At 34.4% G+C, this 19,703-nt stretch overlaps 1 protein-coding gene across 2 annotated transcripts in view; it reads right to left on the reverse strand.

Moving 5' to 3' along the window:
* Window positions 1-19,703, reverse strand: part of PCDH7 (protocadherin 7) — a 448,326-nt gene that overhangs the window by 184,319 nt on the left and 244,304 nt on the right. The gene's annotated exons all lie outside the window — the stretch shown is intronic.

The following is a 19,703-nucleotide window of genomic DNA, read 5'->3' on the forward strand; positions in this document are numbered from 1 at the left end:
TTTAATTATCACTTTTGGACCCTTTGGGGTTTATTTCTGTGTGCCTAACTCTCCACTAAAAAAAGAAATTTAAAATATCTTCAGGTATTTTATTATGATTTTTTTGTCTCCCATCTCCCAGTAAAAATTAGGAGAAGAAACAGAAAACTTGTTTGGCCTGCTGACTTTCCTTTATTAAGTATTCTTTTAAAATGTCTTGATTACAAATATATCACTCAGCATATATTATCACCTCCAACATGTATGTTAATGCAGAGCTGTACTTAGGAAAGAGGTCAACATTATCTGCATGATTTTAGAAAAACAACTTGTGTAGGCATGTGTCTCTGAGATACAAATGTCTAAATCAATAGTTATTTTTGTGTAATTTAAGTCACTGTCTTTAAATATACACAGACTTTATCCTAATAAATGCCTCAGGATTTGGCCTGTCTTCACCCTCATTTTAAAAGATTTTACCTGATCATGAATATTTGATATTTACTAACCTACACAATTATATTTTCTAAATATAGACACAGTCTAAACTCTAAATCTATTAAAATATACCTCCTATACTAAATGCATTTTAAAACCTAGCAAAAGTTTCATTTAAACCAAGACTGAAGTTATTATGGACTAAATGTACAGCAAAAATCCTTTCCTTCCATATCACAACTTATTACTAATATTACTTATATAATTAAAAAATAACTAGTTATAAAATAAAAAAGACAATGTTATAAATTACAGAATCATTATAAAATAAATTTACTTTGTCTTCCTCAAGCACTTAATTTTATTATATTTATCTTTAGCTGGTACATTTTCCCATAAAAATTACTTAAATGGAAATAATGTAAAGCTTTCAGAAGTAAAGTGATTTTAATTGCTCTGGTATGAATAAAAAAGAAAAAAAAGAAAGAAAAGAAAAGAAAAAAGAAGAAAGAAAATACCCAGTATGTGTTTAAATCACCATGTTTAGAGTTCACTGATTTTATTGTTATACCTCTGTGGCATGTGTAGCCAATTTATCTTTGTCCAATTGATAGGGTAAATGAACAGTTTTCTACGTCTAGTTAAATCCTTTTTATTACTAAAAGGAAGAAAGCAATTTAAATATTGCAATAGGGAGTATAATATCTTAAAAAGATGGGTTTCACTTAAAACCACGGATCATTACCTTTGGAAAAGTCTTTGAATTGTTTTGTGTAAAAATTTGGACTCCTAAGGACTATTCTTATCAATTATCTTATAAGTAAGCTTTGTTATCCCTCAATATTATTCAAGTAATGGTGAAACTGTCTCTAATCAACTATACTTTAAAAATAAGACTGAATTTTTCCAGTTATTTGACTAGGTGAAGAGGTGTTATCAAGTCGCTGCTGCGTTTGTACAATTTCTTGAGGAACCCACTTTTCAACTCAAAGAAGCATGTCCCAAGATAATCTCAAAAGGTCTGAGCAGGTGTGCTAAACTAACAAAGCCTCTTAGAGACGCACAGAAGTTCTTTGCCTCTTTCCTTTATTTGGCTTTGTTTCAAAGCCTTTTCTTTTTTATGAAAGTTCTACACTTTCTATCCATGCTGAAAAATGTGCTCACCCACCGGAATCCACATTCCTTTCCTTCTGATATGGCTGCTGTGTCAGTTATTACTCTACCTGAGGAACATAGCAAACAATTCCAAATTCTGACGTATTTCTCCCTAATTAGAAACACCAAAATGAACAACGTAGTTTTTCTGTGTCATCATGTCCTGGCCTTTAGCTATGAGTATTCGAGTGAGATGAGACTCTCTGAAGCTTTTATGAGACCTAAAATATTAAGAAGTAGTACAAAAGGAAAACAAAGGTTAAAGTCTGAAGAAAAACACTTTTTTTTTTGGTATGAAATGGAGAGGAAAAAGAAAGAAAAAGGAAGGAAGGAAGGAAGGAAGGGAGGGAGGGAGGGAGAGGGAGGAAAGAAAGAGGAAAGACTTTATATATTTATCTATTAGATTAAATAGTATATGTATACACATTGTTGTAGGCAGAAGAATGGTTGACCAAAGATGTCCACATGCAAATCCCAGGAAAATGTGAATATTTAGGTTAATGGCAAGGGGAGGTTTAAAGTGGCAGACCACTTGACTTTGAGATGGGGAGATTATTCTGGATTATTCAGATGGACCCAATCATAGGGTCCTTATAAATAAAAGAAGGAGGGAGGCAGAGAGGGAACTGGAGGGATGACAGCCTTAGAAATATTTGCCCTGTGCTGCTTTGAGGATGGAAGAACTGGGTCACTAGCAAAAGAATGTGGGAGGGTAGCCTCTAGAAGCTAGAAAAGGCAAGAAAAAGGATTCTACCTTAGAGCCCCCAAAAGGAACGCAGCCTTCTTGATACTTTGATTTTAGCGCAGTGAGATACACTTCAGACTTCTGACCTCTAAAACTGTTAAGATAAATTTGTACTAAGCCACTAAATTTGTGGCAAAATTAAAGAAGCAATAAGAAATAAACATACACATACATACACTTGCCTCATTGTTTCTCTTTTAATTACAGAACTCTTGTGTTTAGAGATAAACACTGTCCACATCAATGCCAATAGAAATATATAATTCAAATCACACGTAAGAGCCATGGACATAATTTAAAATGTCCTTGTAGCTATAGTTAAGAAATAAAAAGAAACAAGTGACATTAATTCTAATAATGTGTTTTATTCAACCCCAAATTTCCAAGATATTATATCTATATATAACCAATATGAAATTATTGAGATATTTTACATTCTTTTTATTATTACGAAGTCTTCTAAATTTGATGGGTATGTTATACTTATAGCACGTCTCAATTTGGACTGACCACATAATAATGGCTCAGTTGTCACAACTGGCTAATAGCTGCTGTATTGGGCAATATAAATCTGTATATTAAATCTATATATATATAAGTATTCTGAAGTTAATTTTGGTGATGGTTTTGACTATATATGATTAAAAAACTATATTAATATGTATCTGTTTTTTTTGTTTTTTTTGTTTTTTTTTTTGCGGTATGGAGGCCTCTCACTGCTGTGGCCTCTCCCGTTGCGGAGCACAGGCTCCGGACGCACAGGCTCAGCGGCCATGGCTCATGGTGCCCAGCCGCTCCGCGGCATGTGGGATCTTCCCAGACCAGGGCACAAACCCGCGTCCCCTGCATCGGCAGGCAGACTCTCAACCACTGTGCCACCGGGGAAGCCCTGTATCTGTTTTACATAAAAGATAGTGATTTCTTTACATGTTTCAAAGGGTGCATTCTTTGACTTGATCCAGACACTGCACAAAGTGTCCAAACATAAACACAAAAACCTAAATGCTAACGGGACCATCTCAACCTATGAATCATTTTCAAATAACTAAGTAGAAATGTATGATATTTACATATCTGTCATGCATTTAGGTTTGTGGTTTTTTTCCAATTTCAATTTCTTTTTACCTAGTCTACTTTTACTCTTAAAAGCGAGGAATCAAATTTTTCTAGTGCAAAACAAACTACAGTAAAATGAGTATGCTTCTTTACATCTACTCTGAATAGCTGCTTATTCATATCACAGCACAGCTGCCACAAAGCTGTCATGGGTCATGGTGTCTGCTCAGAGAGAGGAAACTGAGGTAGCCAGAGTATTGCAGGTGAAAGCACAGGTATTTTAGACCTTCTTTTCCCAGGGCCAGTTAAATTCTACAGGTTCTCAATTGCTTATAATTTGGGACAATCTATATAAACTGCATAGTTCATTCCTAATGAGATTTAAATAGACACTTTAATTAGACATTTTACAGAAAAATAAGCAACTGTAGATTATGAAAATCAATAATCCTGAGGGTTTTCATTTCAACCTAAGCAGGTAGTAGAGTTTTTCCCCATTATGCTTGTTCTTCTAAATAGAGCTAACACTTCTACCAGCATTTTAAATAACTCTATTGATATTTGAAAACCACAACTGGGCAATGCAGTTTTTTTCACCGCCTATGTATGCATTCTATCCAAATAGCTACCAATCTAGCCTTTTTTTTTTTCCTTTTCTAGTTTCCAGACTTATACACTTAGGGAATGTTATAAACTGTGAACATATACCCATACAGAAGCACCCTCTTCTAAATATTTGGTGGGCATTGCAGCTACGTTTTTCTTTGCTGTAATTTAATCCCAATCTTTTATTTAATTTACAATGAACTAAATCTTCCAACTTTAGGCTTTTTTTTTTTAAAGATCATCTCTATTTGGCAAAAACCTTAAACTGATGGTGTTCTTCAAAACTCTTAAAATATTTTATTTCCTGTAAAAAATATAAAAAAGTGTTTCCCACATGTTTCCCTTCCTTGCTCTGGCTTTAATTTGCTTTCCTTATAAGGCTGTAACAAAACTTAACACAGTATAGCTGATGCTCAAATACGGGCATGCTATTTTCTTTTTCCAGTTGTCCAATATTTATGTTAGGAACAGGCTTTCCCTACAATTAACAAAGTCTTACACTTTATGAATGATGTTATTCATCATCATTATCAGTCTCCATAGTATCTTGCCACTCTGATGGTCCCTTCTCTCTATATTTTAATTCAGTCTAGGTGCATTAGACCCAAGGGCACCATGACTCACTTTGGAAAGGGAAAACACCATAACCCGATTTCAAAGTATATGAACACCCTGCTTCTTAGATTTACTTCAAAAAAATTGTCAAGCACAGTATCCATCCATGGAGGATAACCTAATGGAAAATGCAGAAACTAGGGTCAGAAGAAACATAGGCTGGCACACATCTCATCTCCTCCATCTCTACCTGCTGCTGAAGTAAACATCTTAGGAAATGAACATCTTAGGAAGTTTTGAGTGGCAGTTGGATGTCTGGGGATTGTTTGTCAAAAAAGAGTGGGACAAATACCCTCATTGCACATTGACATTAATGATAGTAGTTGGGGGACCAAGAATGAAGAACTTACTTTATGTATTTTAGTGTTAGTTATTTTTTTCCATCCCAGTTGGTAATGTCAGCTCCTTTTCTTTCAGCTGATGTCATTTATAAGATTACAGATTGAAGGCCTCTCAAATGACAAGGATCATTCCCTAAGTTTGGCTGTAATAAAGGAATTGGCCCCATCTGAAAGCCAATAGGTACATGCCTCCACAGTGTTACTATTAAAAGCAAAAGCTAGAACTCAAGAAGAAGCGTCACTGAATTAAATTTATTTCCTCCTTCCTTGGGACAATTTTTTAAACACTTGAAAATTCTATCATTTCTCCAAACTGTATAAGACTGTTGTTATACTGAGGTGCTCTGTAAGACTACCCTATACCCTGTGTGGCCAGTGGAGGAAAGGTACTAAAACTCATTGGCACTGTTTATATTCAGCTGGCTTGGGAATTATCCATTGTTAGCCACATGAAAGAAAAAACATGTTCCTTCTGAGGATATGCTGTACTCATATGACCCCTTACACAGCATTAAGAATGAGACTGGCTGACATGCTGACATTTACTGAACAAACACTATGAGAGACGCACAATGCTTTGTAGTACTAGCTCATTTAATCTTCACCACAATTCTACAATGTATGAAGCATTATTATCTCTTCCCACTGAAGGAAATGAGGACTTAAGAAGCTTAGTTATTTTTCCAAGGTCACTTAGCTGGTCACAGAACAAGAATTTGATCCCATGTCTGTTTGACTCCAAAGCCATGACCTTAACCATCACAACACAGAAGGGTTAAGGCTAGCTCCATGGCTAATATCCATAAAATTTTTATATGTATTTATTGAAATTCCACTAATAAAAATTATATATAATATACCTATATACATATATTAATTATATATACATATATATTAATTATATACACACATGCATATGTATATATGTGTGTAATACTAATTTGCAAGATATATTTTAATTATATTGAATTAAGGAGGAGATTAAAAACACAGAAGCCAAGATTAGTCATCTGAAATTAACAAAAGGAACAATGAATCTTCAAAAGAATGATGACCGTTTTTATTCTTTGGGGTCTATTTCATAGGCTAAATTGAAAACATTTAATCTTTGTCTTTTAAAATTAAATGAGAACATGAGTAGCTAAATCTGCACCATGCAGAATGGTAACCACTAGCCAAATGTGGCTACTGAAATTTAAATTAAGATTGAATAAAATTTTTAAAAATCAGTTTCTGTCACATGAGCACTGATGTAAATGGAACTAAGGATTAACTAAGCAATGCCTTTATCAAGGATGTTCTACCCTAATTCTTTCCCCTTGTATAGGCTCTGTCCTCTTTCCCCCTTTCACAACCCTGCACTGTGAATAAGATAAACTGGTTGTGATTTTCACATTATCTTTAATAGGATCCAGTGGACAAGTTGTCTGCTTAAATGAAAATGAAGACTGGCGAAATAAGAACTGACGTTAAGACTTGAGGGTGAGGAGTAGGGCTCAGTTTTCTTTTAACATGAGCCAATGGTATATTTCAGGAGATATAATTTAAGACACAAGATTTCATTGGTGACTTGAATTCTACCAGGAAGAGGAAGCATTCTAAAACAGACAGTTTTTTGAAAAGCATGGCATCTGAACTGAAAGAAATAGTGTGAGAAAGAGATGAAGAGATGAACAAAGCAATGAACGTTTACATCTGTAAAACCTCTTTTTTAAAGTGAGGAAAATAGGATGACTTCCATCCTTACTATAGCCGACCCTGACTTTCTTCATTATTTATGTGAAGAATTTTAGATAGTTTTTTACACTCATCATGAAAACAAGGAGATGGGGCTATTATGCTTAACAATTTCCATAAGTGACATAAAAGAGTTTGCATTTTCAAAATGGGAGGTTGAGCAAGATGGTAATTTAGATTGTGAACCCATTAAGAAGTGGGCTCATGTTATGCTTTGCCCCATTTTTAGCCCTTGAAAATAGTTTCAGTGATAAAGACTAGTATCAGTGGCATCATTATTTTTCATAGCATTAATGATTTTCATAATCACAATAGCATTCGCCACCTTTAATAAGGCTGTTGGATTTTATAAGTGGTTTGCTCAAGTCTATTTAATATCTATTTAATAAGGCTTTGCCCATGGTAGATTGACTTAAATTATTTTAAAACTTTGCATCGTATATAAAAGAACACATTTGTAAAAGAAATTTCAAAAAAGAAATTTGTGACTAATTTGAAAAACGAAAATTGATTTTTTGGAGGCACTGATTAGAAAGAGTTAGAATCTTTTTCTTTCCCACATGGAGATTAAGAATATTTATGGCAAAGCCATAGCATTCTGGAAGAGAATTCTCTACTATCAAAATTATTATCATGGGGCTTCCCTGGTGGCGCAGTGGTTGAGAGTCCGCCTGCCGATGCAGGGGACACGGGTTCGTGCCCCGGTCCGGGAAGATCCCACATGTCACGGAGCGGCTAGGCCCGTGAGCCATGGCCGCTGGGCCTGCGTGTCCGGAGCCTGTGCTCCGCAACGGGAGAGGCCACAACAGTGAGAGTCCCGCGTACCGAAAAAAAAAAAAAAAGAAAGTTATTATCTTGTTGAAAAAACTTCTATACCATATATATAATATATATAAACATTGCCCCACTTTTTTGAGGCTATTACTGTTTACTTTTCCCCTCCCTAAGTAAACAAATTGTGAACTTCCACAAGTGTGGAATAGGTGAATGCTTGATCTTATTTAAAGACTACATTACATAAAAATTCTATTACAATTTTAAAGAGAATGAACCAACCAGTGTTCAGTATTTAACCTTAATGTAATTAATTTTATGATCCATCAGCCTATTAATCTCTATTCATCGATATCCTAACATAGTTAATCTCTGTATTATATTTTCACATACCGCATACACTATTGAGAATCTTTTAAGAAAACCAATAGTATGTGCCTACATCCAAAACATATTTCTAGTCACATCTTGAGGAAAAACTTTTGATAATTTGATAAAGTAATGATTCATCCATCTCACTCAATCTCTCTCCATCTCTTTTTTATACTAAATCTTTTATTTTTCTTTAGTCAGATGATGGGTAATATGTGGGAAATATACATGGCCCTCATTCAATCATTAGCTACTCCTCTGTTGTACTTCCTTAGCTTGGTCACAAATATCTAACTCCAAAACATTGCCTGAGGGTAGGCAGGAGGAGAGGGTGGAGCTCAAAGTGTGCTGTGCCTTTATAAGTACTGCCCATTCTTTTAGTACCTGCATTTCCTTGGAATGGCGCGGCACCTGTAAAAGGTTAACGAGCATAGAGACTTTCAGGCATAACGCAAATTACAGACAGACATACACAGACATTTCATTGATTAACAGACAAGCAACATGCACACTGCAGGCACACTACAGGTGGCAGATATTACTGCAGCTCTACCACTGGAAGATCTATAAGATCATGTATATATATAGATAGATAGATAGATAGATAGATAGATAGATAATATATAAAAATATATATAATATACATATATTTCTTTTTCAACGTGGTGAGATAACATTTTCAAGTACTATTTAAAAAGGGGGAAAATCGTTTTTCCACAGTTATATTTTTCAACAGGTATATTTGTCTTAGCTTGAGTTGCAGCAGATATTTATATCATCCTTTTTGTTACAGGTCATTAGAGATCTCCTCAACTTTATCAAATAGATCAATTAAATAGATCTTTTTAAAAGGCTCATTCTTTTTTAAAAAGTCCGATTCACTTACATCCAAAAAGTACTGAATTCACAATTCAGGCACCTTGTCTTCACTATATTTGATAAACAGCTTCACTGCTAAAAATAAATCATGGTCTAAATCACCTCCAATAAATATTTTAAATAGACTCAAACTCTCTGAGTTATTAAAAAGTACAGTGAGGACTTTTTGATGAACTCAAATCTTTAAAAAATCAAGCTGTCAGGTTTTCTAAAAATCCTAAATTATTTGCCTTTAAAATTGCATTCATGGTTCTATGAGAATCATCAAGCATTAATGTACATGCATTAATACTACCATCACTGCAGAGGGCCTGCAGAGAAAGAGTTCTTCCATTCCCAGTTTCATTTTTTAAACAATCTCTTGCTATTTTTGTAGCACTCAACACTAATACAGAAGTAATCAAATTAGCATTAGCGGTTCATGTTGCAATCTTCAATTTGTATTGCTACACATCAAAGTAAAAATATTTGCATATCAAAAGTAAAAGAGGTGGGATTTAAATTAATTTAGTGTCTTAAACAAAATTAAGTAGGCCTTGATGGTAAATTAAATGATAAATAGTTCACAAATACCAAAATTGAATATATTTATATTTCTTTTTAAAAAATCCCAAGGCCTGTGTACTAAATGCTAATGAAATATGAAAATTAGAAAAAGAATGGAATATGACAGTGCATATGGAAAATGTTGGGTTTCTCATATTCTGAGAATTCTGTTTAAATTTCATTCATATTATAGTGTTTACAACTATTTATAATTCAGAGTATGTAGGTGATAATTCTGTCTATCTATCTATCTATCTAAACATATTTCAATAGTCTGAATCTAATTATTATCAATATTTTACCATGTAGGAAAATGTAGTGGCTTTGATACACCTGTGGGCATAAACATGCCAAAATAATGTGATTTCCAAAAAATGCATTCCTTTTTTATCACCTGTTATTATCATGAAGTTTCCATCTGTTTACCACAATGATTAATGTTTTAATATTCCTTTCTCATGTGGTGATTCATATGGCTAAACTGGGAGAAACACACAATTTTTATGAATGGATATTTTCATGCAAACACATTTATGTGCTTCTCAGGGGATAACATGTTTTCAAAGCACCAAATCTGGCTTTAAAATAATTTACATTTCTGCTCTAGCTCAGTCTCATCCTGACAGTGACCAAGTGAATGCCCACCATTTGCAATACAATGCCCTCTCTGGACATTAAATATCCCCCGATGTACCTGGGGCATTATGTTCCTTCCTCCCTGGCACATACTCCTAAACTGCCTATTATGAGAATTATTTCCTAGGTTAGTCTATAATCCTGCATTGATATTTTATTTTGTTGCTTCATATTCCAGCTAATATTTAAACTAAAACATGTTCCTATGGTACTACCATGCTTCCAGATATTTCTAAAATATAAAAGAATTAAATTATTCAGACTATTTATCTTTTAATCTTATATGCATATCTGGAAAAGAAAGAAAATGCTATTTTTATGAGTCATTCTTATGATTTTAAACTATGTGACATAATTTGAGAAATACTAGTGACAAAATTCCCCAGAGATACTATAAATAGTACCCACCAACTACTAAATGGGGTTCATGGAGCTAATCTGACAGCCATACTTAGAAACTTTTAAGGTATTAGCCAGGTGCCCTTACAGAAAAGACATATCAGGAATAGGTAAATCAGAAAAAGAAAGGATTTTCAAGTGGACATTTGGGACAAAATAGATACAATTTATTACCTTCATCTACCTTCTAACTTTCAAGTGATTTGTAAGTTAATTACATGATATTCAGGTAAGGTAAGCAGGCAAAATGATGAGTAGTACATTCATTTATTAATTAAAGAATTCTTATCCTTGCATAAAGTTTTGTTTTGTTGCTCTTGTTTTTTGTTCGCTTTTCCCTGTGAGTTGGAAAAGTGGAAGACTTTGGAGTATGGTATAAGAATAACATTGATTAGCTTCTCCATCATAAAATCATAAAAGAAAAGAAAAAATCATAAAATTATAAAGTCACTCTCTCTAATCTATAACCTATGATACTGTAATTTTCATGTAAGTGTGACCTATCACAATGGACTGTAGAATATTATGCCCAAAGACAAAAATATTTTCAAGTGCATTCTGAATATATTAGAATACTTTTAAATTTTAAGTAAGAAAAGTTGAGTTGTGTAAAGATCACCTTTGTCATTGTTCAACCATTTCTTCATAATGATATAATAGTCATTATTTTTTTTGGCAGGGGTCAAGTGAAATAGGGATTGTCTATGTATTTCTCATGGGTTTTGCTTTGCAGATTTGTTATAATACCTATATAACAGTGAATCATTTGATAATCTAAAGAGAGACTGTTTTGTTTGTTTGTGTGCTTTAAGAAAGGCCCTTCTATCTATAATCTATTTTCATGGGATATAATAATTCTCTTCTCAGGAATACAAGAGCTTAATTTTTTAAAAAGACAAAAAGTGACCTTTTGGGAAGACAGGACAGAGATCTGAATATTAATGTAATCAGTAGCTGTCATTTAGAAGACAAGGAGAAATCAACTGCAGGCCAAAAGAAACTTAAACCTAGATATCTACAACTCAATAGAAATTGATAGGAAGAAAATTTCAACTTAAAAAAAAAAAGTCTAAATGTGGATTAAATTTTCCTTGTTTTTAAGAAAGATTAAAAATACCCATCTCAAGTCTCTTAACAATTCCAGGTGGAAATTAGGATGCTTTTCAAGGTGATTCTCACAGAGGACAAGGCTTTGATTTAAGAAGGTCACAATAATTAGTATATTCTTGGATTATGACATGTTGCATAGAAAACTATTGTACTTTATTGCTGAATCAGGAAATAGTAATACATCTATTTTTTTTTGTTGTTGTTCTTTTAAAACTACAAAGCCCAGAAGAAATAAAATTAAATGAAAGGGTGGTAGAGTATTTAAGATTATAGTGCTCAGATCTTCCTTTTACAGATAAGAACAAAAGACAAAAAAAAGATAAGAGCAAAAAGACAGTGGTTTGCTCAAGGTCACACATCCTGCAGCAAAGCCAGGAGTAAATCACAAGTTTACAGATTCCAAGAATTGAGAATCGTGTTTATTTCAATGTGAGAATGAGTAAATTGAAGGAAAATCAGCTGAGAACTGATGAAGATTTGATGAAGAATTGATGATAGGCACTATGATACATGTTTCGTATACCAATATAATTGGTATCTCACCCAATATAATTCATGAGGTTATGGATTTAACTAAATTTTCAAATGGGAATACTGAATATCAGAGACTAATTGTCCAAGGTCACAAAGCTTGTAAGTTGATTGCATGGTTACCACTAAAACCCAAAGCATTCCTCTTTCCTATCCCATGTTCTATTTTACTTGTTAAAATAACTAAAATTAAGGCCTGCTGTATAACCAAACTAGCATAGAATAATATTTGTTGAAATAATGAGGGTGATGATTTATAAAGCTTCCTGAAGAGGAATCCAAACATAAATTTAAAAAAATACTTAGCTGTACTTGGGGCTCAAAACAAAGACAAATGAAGCTTTTCAGCAAGAGAACATATAAAACAATGAAGGAATGTGTCCTTACTTTCCTTTAATGGTGCTACTAATCTAGCCTTTGCCCCAGATGATAAATGTAGTTCAAATTTGAGGGGAATTTCTCTTCACACATATTTACCTTCCTCATGGCTGGCTTTCTTTCTTTTTCTAATATGAGAGTTTTATTTGGATTTAATATTCCTTTGCCACATTTTACTTGGATTATTTTATTGCCCGTGGAGATCTCTGTACTTAACTTGGAAATTTCATTGCCATAGAAAAAAGTAAACTGGTTGCCTTTAGATGTGACTGATAAGAACCAACAAATAATTTTTAGAATTACACATTAGCAGGCAATTTTCTCTTGAATATAATTCTAACTAGTAAGTTTTGCTCTCACTGCATTCTTTCTTTGGGACACCTATCATCCTATATTAAAGAGTCCAAAATCACAGCCTTTTAGAGCTAGTTGAAAAGACCTATAACGTTTGTGAATTCAACTCCCTTATGTTTATATATGAAGAAACTGAAGACCTGAGAAATAAAGGTTGATGAAAAAAAAGTTTTCCAAGGAATAAAAGATTCAAGACCAAATCTAGAATTCCTAATCTAGTGCTCTTTCCATACGTACTCACAACTGTAGTGGTAGACAAACATTCCCCTGGCAAAGATTCCCAGATATTTAAAGATGAGAAATGAAGGCTGGCCTTTATCCAGGAATACCATTTTGAAGACTTTTCTGTTTCAGTGTAGTCACTATTTATGAAGCAAGACTTTATATTAAAACTAACCCTTGCATGTTGATACCTCCCCTCAGCTCACCTTTACCTCCCGCACAGAAGTCATGTGATTGTTTTTGTATTTTATATATTTTTAAAAATTAACGTATTTGAATGTAGAATGTGTTTTACTGATTCCTTTATTGCTCCAGCTCTGTAAGCAATGAACACAATTGTTTCTTTCAAGTCCATCAATCTCAGTACCATAGATACTAGAGTAAGATCACTACTTATTAGTGTAGGAAGCCTTAGAAGTGTAGGCAGTCTCATGAATTTACTATAAAACAATGTGGAATGCTTTTTGTTAAATCTACACAAAGACTTTCTTCGACTCAATGGCGTGGTGCACTCTGACAGCATAGAGTGTCAACAGACAAACGGAAATACACTGTTACAATGCTATTATTAGTATTTATAACAGCTCTAGTGCTCTTGATAAATGAAGCCACATTAATTAGTTTCAGGATCTTATTCTCACTTTGGCATATCCACTAGCACTTCTGAACACGCAATTAAAATATTTCAAAATGTCACTTATGTCTGCATTCTACAAGAAATGCATACTGATTATGGCCACTTGATTTGTACTAGGCCGCATACATTTAGAAACAAAAATATGTTAACATTTTAGGGGTTAATAAATCTCTCCTACACTGCTTGCAATAAAATCTGATGAAAAACGAAGCTATCAATGATCATGCAAATGTACAATTATAGTATTTTTCTGAGTATGAAATATTTCCAGTTATATATATTTTTTAAAGATCCAACCCTAGTAAGTTTGCTTTCCTTTTATTTTGGAAAATGTAAATTCACTGAGAATTTGGATGATAATCAGTGAAAGCAGATGGATTTTTGAACATCTCATAAGTTAAGTTAGCTCTTTGTTAAACAAATAGCATAGTTGATTTGAAAGTTAGATGGCAACCCATGCATTGACTTTAAAACAAATTACCATTCCCTCTTAAATTGGGGGAAGATTGATTTTCATCTTTCTCCAATGAATACCAGAAATCCTTCGGTTTATACTAAGTACAGTTTAAAGTTGATACATTTTCCCTTTTCTATTAAAAAGAAAACTACATTATAGATTAGATAGATGAAGATACATGTATATGTATACAGATGTATGTGTATATAATAACTTGACAATATTTATCCAAATTCTTTGGCCAGTGTAATACTAACTTGATTTCTTGTATAGAAGTAGTCAGAGAGCAAAGTAAGCTAGAAAATGGACCCCCTGCGCTACTTCCTTGATCTCAGGAAGAGGCAAGAGATGTCTAGACGAATGTAGAGGCATGTTGTTAACTGCTTTCCTATAAATGATAAATTGAATTTTGTGAGAAGAACATGTTGTATAGCTGGAAGATCCCAACTGCAATCAATGTTTAATGCTTAAAACACTGAAATATTTTTCTTCAAATCTTTAACTCCTTAAAAATCAATAATACAGGACTTCCCTGGTGGCACAGTGGTTAAGAATCTGCCTGCCAATGCAGAGGACACAGGTTCAAGCCCTGCTCCAGGAAGATTCCACATTCTGTGGAGCAACCAAGCCCATGTACCACAACTACGGAGCCCGAGCTCTAGAGCCCACATGCTACAACTACTGAGCCCACATGCCATAACTACTGAAGCCCGCGTGCCTAGAGCCCGTGCTCTGCAACAAGAGAAGCCACTGTGATGAGAAGCCCATGCACCACAAGGAAGAGTAGCCCCCGCTCAGCGCACTAGAGAAAGCCCGCATGCAGCAACGAAGACCCAACGCAGCCAAAAATAAATAAATAAATTTTAAAAACTCAGTAATACAGAAAGTCTCTAAATTCCTCTTTAATTCTGCAGGAATGTTCTAGGTGCTATCACACCTAGACTCAAGTGTTCCTCCCACCTTGGAAATATGAAGGACAGTAAAAGAAATGACGCACACAAAAAAGAGTGGACAGAGAAGTTACTGTTAAATGTGAAGGAAATTAGTAAAATAGCTGAAAAATAAAAGAAATCCTGACATCCTTAATGGCATTTTACACATAATGTAGCAGGCCATACATAATTTGCAAAGAGTTAGGGTTATTCTGTTAATTAATTTGAAAAGGAGGAAATCTGAAAAGGGATTCCCAAATTAGGAGTTTGGGTAGAGATGATAGCTTTGTTCTGAAGATCAAATCAAACCTGGGTGTTGGGCTTGAAAGGCATCAGGATTCTATCTCCTATGGGTAAGAAAGTGATGGAGGCTCTCTTGAAAGAAAACCCAGAGCATAAGTAGACCTGCCAGAAAAAGTGGGATGGAGGAGAGAAGTGAACAAAAACTGGGAGAGAAGTCGTAAGTGGGAGAGTTTGCTGCAGACTTGTGAACACTCCTAAGGACAGAGTCACATGAAAAGGGAAAAAGAACTAGAGAATGACACATGCATCCAGTGTTCCCTCTCTACTCTCCCCTGTGCTCCTCTGCCCCTGCAATAGAAACAGAACAGAGCCTGGCCCACAAAGGTGAATGGTACTCTAAAGTGTAAAAGTTATGAATTCTGACTATCTCTACACTGGGCCAAAAAAAAAAAAATGAGTAAGGGCAACATTTAAAAAAAAGAAAACCTCAGGGACATAGTGCACAAAGCATTTTCATATCAGACCAACACTGGCAATCGGAGGACTTCACATAAAGGAGCAAGGTTAAGAAGAAGGGTGAAAACTGAATCCTTTATTATTCTTGGATGCTGTATTATAATACATAAACTGATATATTCTATTAATTTAAAAGAAGATCTTTGAAGAGCTTGTACTTTATTCAGTGATAGAATACGGGCTTTTAATTGTCTAAAATTGATTTGATTTCTAATAAAATATTTACTTCAACCTTGGGCAGCAAGGCAGCAGATAGTTCAATGTGAGACAGTAATATTATGAAAAATTGTGATATTTTTCCATTCAGTTAGAAGCCTCCTGTGTTATCCATCAAATTCATTTTCCCTGTAACTAAATCTGTCATAAATCTTGGCATACAAAAATGAAATGTGTTTCTCACCAATAATCTACTGTCAATAAAGACTTCAAATGATACAACACTTTCTGGTGGTTTTAAAATACTTCACAAATAAATTATTGATCTTGGTATTTGACGATGATGGTTTTAACAGTAATCTACAAATAGGAAAATGTGGTATGGGGGGAGGGTTAATGTATCCCAACCATTGGAGCTTTACTTTTCTCTTAATCTTTCATGATTATAAATAAACAAACAAACAGAACCATAGGTAAATAAATATTCTGACAAAATTTATATTTTGTCTACACAAAATTAACCAAAATTGATTCCATTTTTAAGAATTTAAAAATTATTGAACAGTTTGAAACAACTTTTAGGAATTTTAAAAAATAGCCAGTTTAATTATAATTATTAGAAGTGTTTTTTTTTTTCCTTGCTCAATAATGAATGCATCGTTTATTTCTGGGTGAGTATGATACACCATTTATTTTTTCTTTACCAGCCTTATCTTTTCTTCTCTTCAGAATCCATTAGAGAAAACAAAATATGAATACTGAAGTTAGGAGCAATTCTTTTTGTTTTTTTTTTTTCGGTACGCAGGCCTCTCACCGCTGTGGCCTCTCCCGTTGCGGAGCACAGGCTCCGGACGCGCAGGCTCAGCGGCCATGGCTCACAGGCCCAGCCACTCCGCGGCATGTAGGATCTTCCCGGACCGGGGCACGAACCCGTGTCCCCTGCATTGGCAGGCGGACTCTCAACCACTGCGCCACCAGGGAAGCCCAGGAGCAATTCTTAATGTTCATGTTTTGCTTCATTTTGTGTCAGTCAGTATCTGTTGCCTAGACTAAATTCTGTTAAGCATAAAAAGAAATCCCATGCTTGTGCTAGTAGCTAAATATGCTCTTCACAGAAAAAAAAAAAGTTAGTTGTAACATCTTAGTTTTAATAAGGATCTTGTGAGTTGCAGATTATTATGACTTTGAATTATTAACCCTATACTTAAGAAAAAGTGTGTTTTGTTACCAGAAAGGTCTAATGTAAACAGTCATGTTGAATACTTCTATGCCTAATGTTATTTTATGTGAGACTTGTAAGATGTAAAGTGAATACAGACACCCTGTATTATCAGAAAGCAGAAGCATCTTTAGCTTCTATACAAGGAAACAAAGAAACAAGTTTCCTTATTCCCCAAAACTATTACCACTGTTGGTCTAATAGCCCAACAAAGGGAAAAGAAACTAGAAGTACAGTTGTTGAGACTATTAATATCACTGTGGCAACAATTCACTTTAATGGCAATGTCCCAACATATTCTCAGGGTCCGGGCCATGATGCCATATCAGTGTATAGGAAAATAAACACCTTCAGACTGAAGGTTGTGAATAAAAACTTGCTATAATGTAACACATGAAGCAGTTTATGAGGAATGTATATTCACTACTGAAAAATCTGGTCCAACAAGTAGTGAAGAGCGTAATACATTTAATGCATGTTTGTGACCAGATACTGGGAGAGATACAAAAGTAATAATACATAGTCCCCAACTTCAAAGGCTTTTTTGCTTTAATTGGACATCAAAACACATACGAGTGAAAACTAAGCAACAATATTAGGCAATGAGAATAAAATAGTGGAATTCTAGATTTTATGATATTGTCTGCAATATCGTACATGCCAGAGGAGTGATATTTGAGAGTGATGAAAGTTTCTGGTGTGATTTAGAAAATAATACATTTTCTACTATCAGATTGCACTGCAAACGTCAATCCACTTTTCATCTATGATTGAGCTAGTCAACCAGTATTGAAGTTTATAACATCAATCTTCTCATTATCTATTCTCATCTTTAGCCTTTCCTTATTTGGCAAAAATTCAGGTAGTCCCAAAATACTTTTGAAAGGATCATTCATTCAGTCTATACGATGACTCACTAATCTTTCTTCACCCATGAACACTGTTATTAACTTGAAAAGTCCCAAATTTTAGACATGGTTTGTTCTGTGGTTGTGTTTAAAAATAAAATTACTTTTATTAATATCCAGAGACAATAATTAATTTCTTTTGTCCTATTCAAAATGAACTTTTCATTGCCATCCCTTTATTTCATTTCAATGAAAACTGGGTCTTTATTATTTAGCAAAGAGCGAAAAAATAGCTTGAATTTTTGACAACATTCACATGTAGTATATTAATTAGTTACTGATATATTTTATTAAAGGTATTGCTAATACAAAAGAAGTATATGATCATTTATCAAATGCCAAAAATCACCAGATAATGTGATACTTTTAAATTTCCTCACAATAACTTTAAAAATGTTATTCCTTTTTTTTTTTTTTTGCAAATGATGAAATCAAAGCTCAGAAAGTTTAAAAATTTGCCTGAGATCATATAGCTAAATAAAGATTTGATCACAGGTAAATTTGAACCAAATGATACTTTTCCACTAAATCACAGCACTAATACAAAAATTGTACAAAACATGACATGTTTATATTCTTCTGACCGTATGGGCTATCAAACACCATGCTAAGATTATACTGTATGAGGGTTGAAATAATTCTTACCATGGAATGTAATTTTTAACATGGAAAAAGTGTTTGAAAAATAATTAGTGACATATAATCATTTTATTTTATGGATGAGGAAATTAAGGCTCAGAAAGGGAAAGTCTGGTACCCAAGGTCACACAACATGTGGAGGCAGAGTGAGGATTGAAAACCAGTTCTCCTGGATATTGATAGGTCCTGATTAATTTATAAGACATTTTCCTATGTAACTGTAGGATAAGAGAGTCAGGACCCTATGAACTCAGATTGGACCACATATATGTATAATATTTAGTTCACTGCAACATTATAAGGGCTTTTTGAATTATACTCATGAAATATGGCCAAGCAGCAAAGAAAATTCAGAGTATGTAGGAAAAAAATAACCAGCTGGAAAGTTTTAGATTTATATGAAGATAGGGCATGTGCATCTCTACATCAGTATATATACATCAGCATATATGCAATGGTCTCCACCATGCTATTTAAGTACCAAATGATTTTCATTTCAAAATGGCCAACATGGGTGTTTGAAAAGGAAAAGATAATTGTTCATACCAAATGTAAAATAGATCTCCCATATAGCACAGGGAGATCAGCTCAGTGCTTTGTGACCACCTAGAGGGGTGGGATAGGGAGGGAGGGAGGGAGATGCAAGACGGAGGAGATATGGGGATATATGTATACGTAGAGCTGATTCACTTTGTTATAAAGCAGAAACTAACACACCATTGTAAAGCAATTATACTCCAATAAAGATGTTAAAAAATAATAAAATAAATAAATAAACACCTGCTCAGATGACCTGCCAGAGGAGGAGAGGGCTGGGAAGAGGAGACGCCTGAGATTTAGGCTGCTTAATAGACACAGGGCTTCCCTGGTGGCGCAGTGGTTGAGAGTCCGCCTCCCGATGCAGGGGGCACGTGTTCGTGCCCCGGTCCGGGAAGATCCCACATGCCGCGGAGCGGCTGGGCCCGTGAGCCATGGCCACTGAGCCTGTGCGTACGGAGCCTGTGCTCCGCAACGGGAGAGGCCACAACAGTGAGAGGCCCGTGTACCGCAATAAATAAATAAATAAATAAATAGACACAAGCCTACATGAAACCTCACTGCAACGAGGGAAAGGCAGAAAGTA

The sequence above is a fragment of the Lagenorhynchus albirostris genome, chromosome 4 (assembly GCF_949774975.1).
Source record: "Lagenorhynchus albirostris chromosome 4, mLagAlb1.1, whole genome shotgun sequence".
Classification (NCBI taxonomy): domain Eukaryota; kingdom Metazoa; phylum Chordata; class Mammalia; order Artiodactyla; family Delphinidae; genus Lagenorhynchus; species Lagenorhynchus albirostris.